The sequence below is a fragment of the Vulpes vulpes genome, chromosome 12 (assembly GCF_048418805.1).
Source record: "Vulpes vulpes isolate BD-2025 chromosome 12, VulVul3, whole genome shotgun sequence".
Taxonomy (NCBI): domain Eukaryota; kingdom Metazoa; phylum Chordata; class Mammalia; order Carnivora; family Canidae; genus Vulpes; species Vulpes vulpes.
The window spans coordinates 174,983,658-174,996,517 of NC_132791.1; positions in this window are offsets into that span (position 1 = coordinate 174,983,658).

Genomic DNA, 12,860 nt, shown 5'->3' on the forward strand with positions numbered 1-12,860 from the left:
TACAGGTAGGTTATCAGAAATAATTACACTGATTCTTTGCTTTCTTATTTGTTTGCTTTTCTCTTAGAGGTTTCTTGATTTTGCTCCACTTATTAAAATCTATACTCAACAGACTTATGAAAGCATCTGCTTATGAGGGGGACTCATCTTTAGCCTGAAATCAGCTAAGCAAACTCTCTTCCGACCACACTGATTGCAGAATGCAACGCATAATTAAGTGTTTACAGAAAAAGCCAGCAAACAGGGCCTAGAGGAGTATGTCGGAGCAGCTCTTGTTGCCATAGCAACACCCTATGAGCCTTGCAGAAAAATGAACGCATTCGCAGGATCACTGATGCAAAATGATAAAGCCACAACTAACAAGAACACAAAATCAACTACATCATTATGTTCAAGGCATTAAAAATTTAATATCTCAGCTTTTCATGTTGGCTTTCAATAATCCTAATTCATTTTTGGTTGTTTTTAAGTCGCTTAAGTGGAAGACAACTGACGTCTGATGAGTAAACTTCATGATGGCAAGTCTTGACATTATTTACACAGTATTGTAGAACAAATTTTGTAAGCAATTAGGAAAATGCAGTGTAATAAATGACGGCAGGTTTTACTAGCCATGATGCCAGACTACACTCACTCACTGATGAACCAGTGTTTATTCTTTGTTGAAATGAAAAGCCACTCTGAACCACTTTGGGCAACTTTCCTTGTCTTTTGAGAAGTGTGCTCTGGAGGTTAGTGGTCTTGGAGGAGGCAGGTCGTGTTGACAAAGCTACTAGTTTTCTAAGGATGTACATTCACTGTTCACTGTAAGTTCTCCTAGAGTCTGGGTCCTTGACCTTGTCTCAGGTGCTTGAGGCAGGACAGGAAGCCTCAGCTACCTCTGCTAGGTAGGTCATCGTTCTCCCCATTACGCGGTTTTCCAATTGGGTGGCTCGGCAAGCTCATTTACTTGGCTGACTCAGTGACCTCACCATCCATTATAAGTAATCAGAATATATAAGTAAAAAAAGCAAATCAGCTCAGTCACAACCAGTCAGTGTAGACAGGAGGACCGGATGTAAAAGAAACTATGCAAATTCATGGAGAGGAGAGCCTTGAAAAAGCACTTTACCAGGGTGTCTGGGTGGCTCAGGTGGTTAAGTGTCTGCCTTTTGCTCAGATCATGATCCCAGGGTCCTTGGATGGAGGCCTGCATCGAGCCTTGTATTGGGCTTCCTGCTTAGCAGAGAGTCAGCTTCTCTCTCTCTCCCTCTTTCTTTGTCCCTCCCCACCACTTGTTTTCTCTCTCAAATAAATAAAATAATTTTAAAAAGTACTTACCTTTATTTTCTCATCTCTGTGTTTGGGAGATTTATGCTTGTAGGCTGCATATTCATAAACATATTGCTGAATAGTATTTGTGTATATGTAAGTATATTCATATATCCTTTGTAGAATAGCGACATCCATTAACTTATTCAGTGACTATGATTTGCCACACACTTTGCTGGACTGTTTTATATTTATTGTATGTAATTATCCTAATGACTCAGCAGTGTATTTGATCCCCTTTTCCATATGGGGAAACCGAGTTTCAGAAAGGCTAAATGATTTGACCAAGAGTTGCAAGTGGTCCGTGAGGATCCTAATCAAATTTGGCCTTAAAATATAGCGGTTTTCCACGAATGTGTGGGTGTTCAAATGCACACCTGTAGCACATCTCCTGGTTCTGTAGTCTCACATGACCCCATCATGGAAGATGCTGGTCAACGCAGCACCAAGGATTACCGCAGCCTTATAAACCCCTTTATTTTTGGACTGGATCACATGTGGTGAAATGCTATTTCCATGCCATGGTTTGCTCCCAGTCTAAGGATTCCAAAGAGGCTTCCCGTGGCTTTTGTTCATTCACCCAAAAGAGACCAAAGAGGTGGATAGTGTTCAGGCAAGCTGGAGCTCTTGGTAATGGGTGTTGTGCTGAAACCAGCCTCCCTTAGACAAGAATCTCCCTGGATGCCAGTTCTGAAATTATAGGATCCACGAAGATTTGAAGAAATTGGAGGAGTGTGTGTGTGTGTGTGTGTGTGCGCGCATGTGGGCATGTACAATAGATTCATTGCCATTTATTATCTTTGGCTTTCATGATCTTGTTTTTTATAGTCTCAATAAATGGCTATAATTTGGAGGTTGGTTTGATAACCTGAGATTGTTATATAGATGTGAGCCCAAGCGCCCTGGGGATGTGACATGCATATGAGAGCCCATAGCAGGAGATACTGCATTTTTAGGAGAGCTCATAGCAGGAGATATTGCATTTATAAGCAAGAGACATCAGCCTCCATACTCATATTCATAAGGACTTTAGTAAATATGCAATAAACGTTAGAATGGTGATGTAACAAAATAGCAACTTAGGGATTTATGTAGATTATTTCATTTAATCCTTACACCACTGGATTTAGATAAGGAAACTGATGCTTGGTGAAATCTGGTAACTAGACTGACCCACAAAGCTGATGAGATGGAAAAGGCAGCCTTGTTTTAGAGCTTGCAGCCTCCTTTGGACTCTGATTTAAGTCAATGCTAGGTTCAGTTCCTAGTTATTTTTGAAGAAAATAAAAAATTACCTAGACAGAGATCGAGGCTTTCATTATCTACATTTTATAACAGGCTTCAGTTATTTGAGATTAAGACCACGATGATACACTGAACAGGCAGGCATGTTCTATGTTCATAGATTTATTCACTGATCCATAGACTATTATTGAATATGTACAATGAAGCAAAGTCCATGCTGAGTACTAAGCAGACCAAGGTTGGCAAAATATAGTTTCTTGAGAGGAGCTAGGAAATTATACAGTAGCAAAAGGCACACACTGCATGAAAAAGGGGGCTTGACTCAGGTTTAGGGGTGGGGTTGGAGTTCATGATAGTAGTGTGGAGTCAATAAGGGAAGCCAGAAAGTTGCTATGAACAGTAAGGAAGTGTGCAAAGGTTGGGCGTGTATTTGTGTGACAATTTAAGTATATAATTGCTGGATTCTTTGCTAAGAGGCCTAATATTCCCTTTTCGACCTCTCCCCACCTGTGGAGCAACAGCAAAGTTTGAAGCAGCTTAAAACCAAAAAGCCTCCAATGGATTAAAGATAGTTGAAATTCCCAACATTGTGGAGTTAATGCAACAACTGGAAAACTCACGCTCCTGTTAATGTGTCTTATTAAAAATAAGCAAGGGAATGTAAAATGGTACAGCCACTTTGAAAAACTCTGACCATTCCTTAAAAAGTTACAAGTATAAGGAAAGTGAAACAAAGTGGAAAAAAAAAAAGTGAACAACTGAGTGTATGACCCAACAATTCCATTCCCTTGCATCCTCCAAGAGAAGTGAAAACATATGTTCATGCAAAGATAGTAGCCTGATTTGCAACTGTCAGAAAGTGGAAACAACCCACATGCCCATCAGCCTACACAACAGGTGCTACCTCTATACAATGGAACACTACTGGCTGATACAAAGGAACAAGGTTCTGTTCCTTGCTACAACATGGATGACCCTCAAAGTCATAAGCCAAATGAAAGAAGCCAGACACAAACACGTTTTTGTATGTTCCCATGTACATATGTCCAGGGAAAGCAGACCTGTCGAGACAGAAATAAGATTAGGGATTTCCTGGGTCTGGGAGTGGGAATGAAGAGTTGAGTGCAAGCTGGTACAGGGTGCGGGAGCCTTTTGGGGCAATAGAATGTTGGACAACTGAATTGGAGTGATGAATGCACAATTCTGAACATTCCCTAAAAAAAAAAAAATCATTGAATTGTATACTTAAATGAATTGTATAGTATATAAATTATATCTTTAAAAAACTTTTTAAAAAAATGACCAATAGCCTGCTCAATTTTCTGTTTAGGTTAGCTGAAGTATCTGAAGTGTCATCTTAAACATTATACAGCAGGCGTCCTGGCCGTACACTCTTTTATTTGTTCACTTATTTGTATTGTAGCATACACTCTAACCCAATCCTACATTAGTTTCAGGTGTATAACAGTGATTTGACAAGTCGAATTATGCTGTGCTACCAGCTGTGTATGCCATATGTATAGCTATCACCTGTCACCATACAACGCTATTATAATACCATTAACTATATTCCCTATGCTGGGCTGTCCTCTCTTTTAAACATAGCTTTGAAAGCTGTTCCAATCTTTGGCTTGGGAAAAAAAACAACACAGACTTTAAAGATGGCTCAGGGAGTTAGTAAGTCATTGAAGCTGAAATTTTCTCCATGTTAGTTAATATTAAAAGATCTGTGATTTACAGATGTTTTCCGCTAAACCTGAACTTCTTGTCAGCATTTCAGATTCTGTAGGACTTTCTGGGCATATGATAGAGCAATTAGTGCTGACAGCCCCTTTCCATAATTGTGCTATATCCAAGGCAGGCCCTGGAAATAAATGGCATTGCTCAACCAACAGCGATGAATTAACCAAGACACGACTGCGTTATTTTGGGGGGAATGTATCAAATTAACATTTCACATCTCTTTCAATGAGCTCTGGGACTAACATTTATGGGAAGGAAACATTGGAAGAAATCGTTTCCTTGAATTCCAGTTCTCTGTATTAAGCCAACTTTTCTTAGATAAGCACTGAAGAGTCAGTCGAGAAATGTAATTCTGGGAGAGGAATTGATGAGATTAGCCCAACTCATTCTCAGGAATGGAGGCAGACAGGCATTATCTGAAATTGTTGGCTGAAATTTTCACCCCCTAGGAGAGCTGGGTCTCTTGTTCTCTGTTTCCATAGCGATTGGGAACAAACAGGCTTGTGGTTGAGTTCTGGTTCTACTACCTCTTACTGAGTCCTTTTAATCCTCAGTTTTTCCATCAGCAAAATGGAAATAATAATTGTATCTGCTCCAGAGGGCTATGGTGAAGTGTTACAAAGATAACCCCCATATAGAGTTTAGTCCAAAATAGGTCTCCTAAAACATAGACTAAGAGTAGTTGTGGCATCCTGTAGAACCTACTCTCAGAGGTAGGAACAGTTTTATAATTATAGATTAAAATGTGTTAGATCTAAAAAAATAAAATAAAATAAAATAAAATGTGTTAGATCTAGAATGTGTTAGAATGCGAACTCTTGTGTCCTCAGTGTCAAACACAATGCCAGGCACATTGTCCTGGGTTAAAAAATATTTCTCTAGTAATTGAGCTGAATGGTGCCTCATTGGGTAGATGAGGCAACAAGCTCAGACATGGTGGATGGTTTTCCTGGGCTACTCAGATGATCAGTGGTAGAGCTATTGATAGAACCTTGTAGCCCTGGCCGTTCCTCTGGGGCAGATGGCCTATTTAGTGTCACAGACTGAAGACCATTCTGGAAAAGAGCTGGGTGGTGGGGTCATAAAATCTTGACCAGCTGCAGCTGGGGGCGGGGGTGGGGGTGGGGGTGGGGAACTTGTGTTTTTAACTGAACTTCATGGTTGATTGTCTGAACCATTGTCTCCGTAGTTCTTTGAACCACCTCCCCAAACCCCACTTTTCACTGTGCCTACCCAGCAAAAACCACAACTCCAGGTTAGTGTTAAATTTGTCTTAACCCCAGGTTCCTGAGCTTTGTGGTCGAAAAACACGCGATGGGTAGGGATGGGTAGGATGTCATCATTACAACTGTATGGATTCCAGGGCTTAAGGAAGCTCCCAGGACATAGTAGACACTTGAGAGAGGGTGTGAGTGAGTGAATGCATGAACCAATCCTGGTTCAAATAAGGAGCCATAGTTGTCTTTGGTCAGTTTTTCTCCCATCCCCAAAGTCCTCGAGCACAGTAACAGAGAACAGCTGTGTGCCCACTTTCTGGAGTTCACATCCCAGTGCCACCATTGCCATCAGCACATTGTTGGGCATAATCTCCCTGTGGCTTTGTGACCTCATCTGGATAACGGGTATGGTGGGAGGAGTTAATGGGTTAACTCATGTACAGTGCTTTGCATGTAGCCTTATGGCACACCCATAAATATTATCTTATTATTATTACTACGACTACAACCACCCCAACCTCTGACTCTCAAGCATGGGAAGCTCTTGCCTTCTACTTGAGGGACTGACTTGGAGCCGCTTGGTGGGAATGGTCTCACATTCTAAATTCCACTTCCAGGTTATGCACTGGGAAGACATACTCATATACATTTATATTTCAGCAAGATTAGGACTTTGAGAGAGTTACTTCAGGATAGGTGAGAGAGCTAGTATCACAGAATTTCAAGGAGAAATAAAATCCAGGGGGTCATCTAGGATAATGCCTTCACCATAGGGGACACTGAAACCCTATAGTGTAAACTCAGACAAGTGGTTTTTCTCTTTGTCACGCAAGTGTCTGATTTAAGCTGTGATTGCCCAGGCATCCACTTCAAAGAGGCACCCACTTCAGATGCACTAGACTATCTCAAATAAACATACTGCCAGCCCCAGGACTAGATAAAAACCAGGCCACCCCACCCGCAGCCCCCAGGCTCCTTTGTTTTAGAGATCTTGATTGATTTCAGGGATCTTTAACCGCCCATGTGGGCCATTGTTTTTCCTCTTCTTGCAAATTAAACTCTGGCTCTTATATTTTAAATTCACCAGTGAAGAGTGAGCCCTAGAAACCCAAGGCCCCCACCCTCCACCCCAATAAAAGCAGAATCCCAGAGCTGGTCTCTCTCTCTCTCTCTACCTGTGAGCTTGCTGTGTGGCCCCACTGGGCTGTGTAACTTCCAGGACTTGTAAGTAATCTTTTTTTTTTCTAAGTTTCTTGATGGTTATTGCTGAGGGTGTCCTGCAATCTTTTTAAGAACCCCAAGTGCTGGTCCAGCCCCAACATGGCTGTGGTTAGGCAGTGACCTGCACAAACCAGACCCATAGGTACAGTGACTGACTTCTCACCAGCACTGGGACCCAGGCACATGGGCTCTCAGCCCAGAGGATTTCTCATGCTGTCAGGCACACAGCACACAGGCAGTGATTTATTCTGTGCTTTAATCTGCGTTGGTGCTGGTAAATCTGGGCCCTCCTGTCTCCCTTGGTTATTCCTAGTAGGAGAGGAATGGGCTGCATTGTGCACTCCTGCCCTCTGCTGGCGGTTGCACATATTGACGCAAGGAAGGTGCTCGAGAAGGCCACCCTTCAGCAAGCCGGACTAAGCGATTCTCTAAGGGGAGAAGGCAATCCTTGGGTCCTTGAGGGGTTAGGGGTGTAAGGTGGTCCCTGGGAATCCAGGGAGTAAAGACAACTGCTTTTATTAAAGGACCAGAGGCCAAGCAGGGGGAGTGTTAGTGTTTCAAGTGGAATATTGGAAAGGCCTCTACTGCAGCCACCACAGCTCACTCCTCACTAGGTCTCAGACTCCCCGACTATTGCCAAGAAGCATTTTGCAGGAATCCTGGTCTTTTCTAGTTGTGAGTCTGTGGACACTTAGAAATCGGTTCGCAAATATCTGGAAGAGTGAATGCAAAGAATAAAGAAGGGATTTAAAAAATAGCTACACACAGTTTATAGAAAAGATGTGGTTAGGTTAGGCTATGCCTGGTCGTAGCTATGAGTGTTCCTGTTACTATGTCAAAGGAGAGAGCTTTGGGCCGCCTCCCCAGGACCCCTGTGGTTCTCCATCACAACACCCGTCTTGCTTACTGAGTTCCTTACTCTTTCTTGGAAGCTCCAGGAGGACAGAGCCTGTGTTTACCTGATTTAATACTCTATCCCCAGAATCTGCCAACAGTGCCTTGTATACATGAGGCGCTTACTAATTAGTTATTGACTGACCAATACAAAACCCCGTTGACTGCCCCTAAGTCATGTTGGTAGTATACCGATGCAAAGTTCCTTTACATTTTAGTTTAAGTACATGAGGTGTGGGTTATTATATCGCAATCGTTGATTAGACTGTTTATTATCACAGCCAAAGAATCCAAGGGACCAAATATGTGAATTGATCTTTAACACTGGCAGCGTTGAGCCTACCATTTGCTTAAAGGTGTGACCATGTGAGTAATAAAGATTAACTCGATTATCTGTGATCCACACAAAATGTGTGCTTTTGTTAACTAGGGTTTGATACTGGGTACAGCACTTAACCAGCTGTGAGGATTTAGGGAAGTTATTTACATTCTAAGCTTCTGTTTGTGCATCTGTTAAGTGAAGATATAAATAGTAACTATTGCATGGGTTTTTTTTTCTTCCTGAAGAATAAATAAGTTATGTATTTCGTTTACCTGGTACCATGGCTGACCTGTGGAAGATGCTTAGTAAATATGAGAAAGTATTATTACTGTTGGAAGAAGAAAGGGGGGGATAAAGAGTTATGGTTGTTTCAGGTACAATCGATAATTCAAAAATCCTTGTTATGTTGGGTATTACATTTCCTTCCTTTAATTAATTAATTAATAACCAAATTATAGCTTTTAACTTCTTAGATGCTCTAATTGGAGAAATGGCTTTTAAAAAATAGCATTTCCTGGGGTGCCTGGCTGGCTCAGTCAGTGGAGCATGTGACTCTTGATCTCAGGGTCATGAGTTCGAGCCCCACGGTGTGGGTAGAGTTTACATAATTAAAAAAAAAAACATTTCTTTTACATAATTAAAAAAATAACATTTCTTTTTTTCTTATTTCAAAAAGTAATGTATTCTCACTATGGAGAAATCAGAAAAGATAGAGAATATAGAAAAACACCAAAGGAAGAAAGTCACCATGAACCCCACCACTCAGGGTTAACCTATAACCTATAACCTTTGAGGCATTTATATTTTATAAAACTCACTAATATCACTCTGCTTTGTAACTTGTTCTTTTTTATTTTGTATCATGACTCTTCTCCCATAACAGCAAAAACCAAATTTAGGGGACTGTTTAAAAGCTGTGTAGTATCCCTTTCTATGGACCCACCATAGCAGGGGTAAAGAGAGTTCCCTGTTTCTGGACATTGGGTAGTTCTAAACATACTACATAGCAATGTGAGTTATATCCATCTTCCTGGTGACAACATCTTGGCACATGTTCTTAACCGTTTATTGGGGAGTAACTCTTTTAGCAGCGAAGGTACAATCAGCATCTGGGAGGATAATTTTCTCCAGTACAGTTTAATTCTCAGAAACAAGTCACAGATCCCCACCAAATTTCAAAAATGGTGAAAGATAAAGAAAGGTCTTGCATCCAAACTCCAAATTCTGGGTTTCCTTAACTTTCCTGACTCTTGGTCCATTCATCTGACCTCTGTTATCCATTCTCCGCCCTTCTAAGAGATTTCTGGACCCAGTGGTGTGCTGGTAAATGTTTAACATCTGGCCCTAGGAAGGGTAAGGGAAGCCCAGCTTTATAGCATTTGGCAATTTCAATGGTGTCAACAATCCCACCGCGGCCAATTTCAAGCTACCAACATGGTTTCACTGACCAGGGAGTTGGGTAAAGTGCACAATCCGCTCTCAAGAGCTGGGATGAGCAGACTTCAGCACACCACTGTGGCTGTCAGTGGAGAGCCAATACAGCCCCCAGGTCCTCCTTCCTTCCCCAAGGGAGCTATGAAGTTCAAGAGAAGGGGCACTTTTTATTCCTCTTTACTTTTGGTCTTCCTTTATTTATAGCCTTGAGAAGAACGTATTTGGATTTCAGGTGCAAAAAAAGGCACCCCACTGCCTGTTCCCACCACCACTCTCCCTCCCCCAAATATTTTCATCTTGTTGTAGAGAGTTTATGCTCCAGGGAGATATACATGCTTTCTTTTTATGATTATTGGTGAAAAATAGCTTAATGCCTAATTATGGTAATAATGACTAAAATCTGCTTATACTAAAATGAAAAGGAATACTGTAAGATTCTTCTTTAGATTGTGGCAAACAGAAAATAGATGGTGTCAGATGTCAGGAACATCCTTTTGCATCAGTTATTTTATTTCATAAATTAAAAAATTAAAATACAGAGAGGTCCCCTAGAATGCTGATTATATTTCAGTATTTTTAAACAAGTATTTCCTGAGCATCCCTGTTTAATAAGGGTTCATATTGGGTGCAGAGATGGATACAAACTAGCCAATAAGAAATGCCACATATTGAGCACTTCCAGGTACTAAGAACTGTGCTGAACAATTTACATATATTACCCAAGTGGCTTAGCCTTCCTAATAAGCGTGCAGGGAAGGTTATGTTCATCCCCTTCCCACAGAAAAAGGAAACAGATGTTTAGGACCAAACCCATCTCACTGATGACCAGCTCCAGGTCTTCTGAGTCACTCTGTTAATCTGCTGGGACTGCCATCATAAAGTACCACAGCCTGGGAGGCTTACACAATAGAAATGTATTTTCTCACAGTTCTCGAGGCTAGAAGTCCAAGATCAAGGTTTCACAGGGTTGACTTCTGGTGATGAGTTTCTTCCTGGCTTGTAGATGGTCACCTTCTCCCCATGTCCTCACATGGCAGGGAGAGAGTGAGAGAAGGAGAGAGGGAGAGAGAGAAGAGAGGGAGGGGATGAGAGACAATGAGAGAGAGAGAGAGAGGTAGATAGATCTCGATTTCTCTTCCTCTTATAAGGATCATATGGATTAGGGCTCTACCCTTATGACCTCATTTAGCTTTACTTACCTCCTAAAGATCTTATCTCCAAGTATGGTCACCTTGGGGTTATGGCTTCCCTATGTGAATTGCAAGGGGTGGAGGGCACAGTTCAGTCCATAGCACACTCTAACATGCTTCTTTCCCTTTAACACTTCCAAACATAGATAGATAGATAGATAGATAGATAGATAGATAGATAGACAGATTTCTATATTTATATATAATGTTATGTACTATATCTATGTATATATATAGATATAAAACTGGGAACAGGGAACACACAAGCTGTGTGTGCCCGAAGGTCACCATCCTTTGTGGTGCATATGATTGAGAAGGTGAGCTTTAGTCAAATGTTCAGGGATAGTAGTAAAAACAAAGGACTGGTTTATCCCCTAACATAGATGGATCACAAATGCACTATACTGAGTGAATGAAGTCAGACTAAAAGATTCAATATGCATGATTCCATTTACATGACATTGTGGAAAGGTGACACTGTAGGAACAGAGAACAGATCAGTGGTTTGTTGATCTTCAGGGACTGTGAGTTGGGGATGGTAGGAGGAGTGGGTTTCGAAAGAGCAGGAGGGAATTTGGGGGATGATGGAACCATTCCATACCTTGAGTGTGATGGTGGGTTATACAACTATATGCATTTGTCAAAAACTGTTGGAACTATGCCATAAATAGTTTTTTGATTTTTAATGATATGTAAATTTTGCTTGAGGAATGTCTGGGATCTTTCATCTTTGTAAAGTCTGGTGTCCACGGCTATGCATCCATCCATCCATCCACCCATCCATATATCTTCCTCCTTGGATGTACATTAGAGAAACTCTTCATATAGAATTTATTTCACAGTAAACATAAGCCTCCTTTTCCCTTTGTCTGTGACCTTATTGTGTCTTCATTGATTTCTCTGTCTAGGAAGCAGGCTTGGTCCTGGGCCTTTCATTTATGTTGTATGGCATTTTATATACAACAATCCCGAGAGACCGTTACAGTTATCTCCAGTTTCCTGATACAGAAACTGAGTCTCATGTTTTCTTCAAATGACTTGAGTGTGCTCACAGAAGTGGCAAAATGGTGGAGCAGCATTTCAACCCTGGTAGACTGATACGGCAGATGTTTAGTTATGGCTTCCTGATTAATTTGTCTCATTAAATATTTCCAGGTTTTCATTTGATGGCTCAATATCAACTGGAATACTAAACAAAATCATTAACTCAAGGGGCCTAAACTATAGGAGAATTTACTGGTTTGTGAATTTCAAAGGCCATAGGCTTTTGTAAGTTTCCATCTACTGACTCAACCATGTCATTACGGATCAATTTCTCTTCATCTTGCCACTCTATATGTAATAGTGCTGTTAATTTGCCATCATCATTCTCAAACCAAATGTTCTTTGTGATCCCAAGAGAATGGCCAACAATTTTCCTTCACATTTCATTCCATCACATGCCCAACTCTGAAATAATAATTGTGGACACGGGGTTGCATTCTTCGATTGACTCAAGCCAATCCCCAACTGAACCGCAAGGCTGGGAAATACGACTCTGTTCAGAAGGAGAGAGTAGGGTAGGATGCTGGGGAGGCTTCCAGAATATCTGTTACAGTCTTCAAGCCTGACCAAAAAGCTAGATCACTGGCCAAAAGTATGTTTCCTATTATCTATGTATGTGTTGTCAACATCTTTTATTTGTAAAGGATCAGACTGGCTGGGAAGGTGTCTTGTCTCACACGAGTTTCTGGAAGAGCTCCCTGGACTTGCAGGCATGCCATCACTTTTTCAGTAATGATGGACAGGAAAGTGGCTATCCTTGGGTGTTTGGGAAGGCTTCCTTTTTAATTGAAGCAATGTTCAAAGTCACCCCGTTCTCCTTTTCTTCCTAAATCCACAATCATCTGAATCCTTCCATGGGTACAATTCTGGTGAGACTGGAGAGGAGAGATTTGTGGTCACTTTTGTACAATAATTAGAATAAACATTTATTTAGTGTTTTATGCAGCATATATTTATGGGATTTATAAGCAAACAGAATGTGGAGACGGCTGAGTGCACAATTAAAGATGCAGTCTTCCCAAACTGCATTCCATTATCCAAAGATCTTCATTTGGTATACATCCTAGATCCAGATGGTATTTTTTTTTTAAACAGGAGAAAAACAAATGGAAGTTTAAAAACAGGTATACCTCCTGCATACATGGAAGATAATCAGGGAAACTGAGTAACTCCTTAAATAGCCCTTGGAATAGACTCTGAATCTGTGGCAGAGACAGCTAACTGTCTCCCAATATCTGT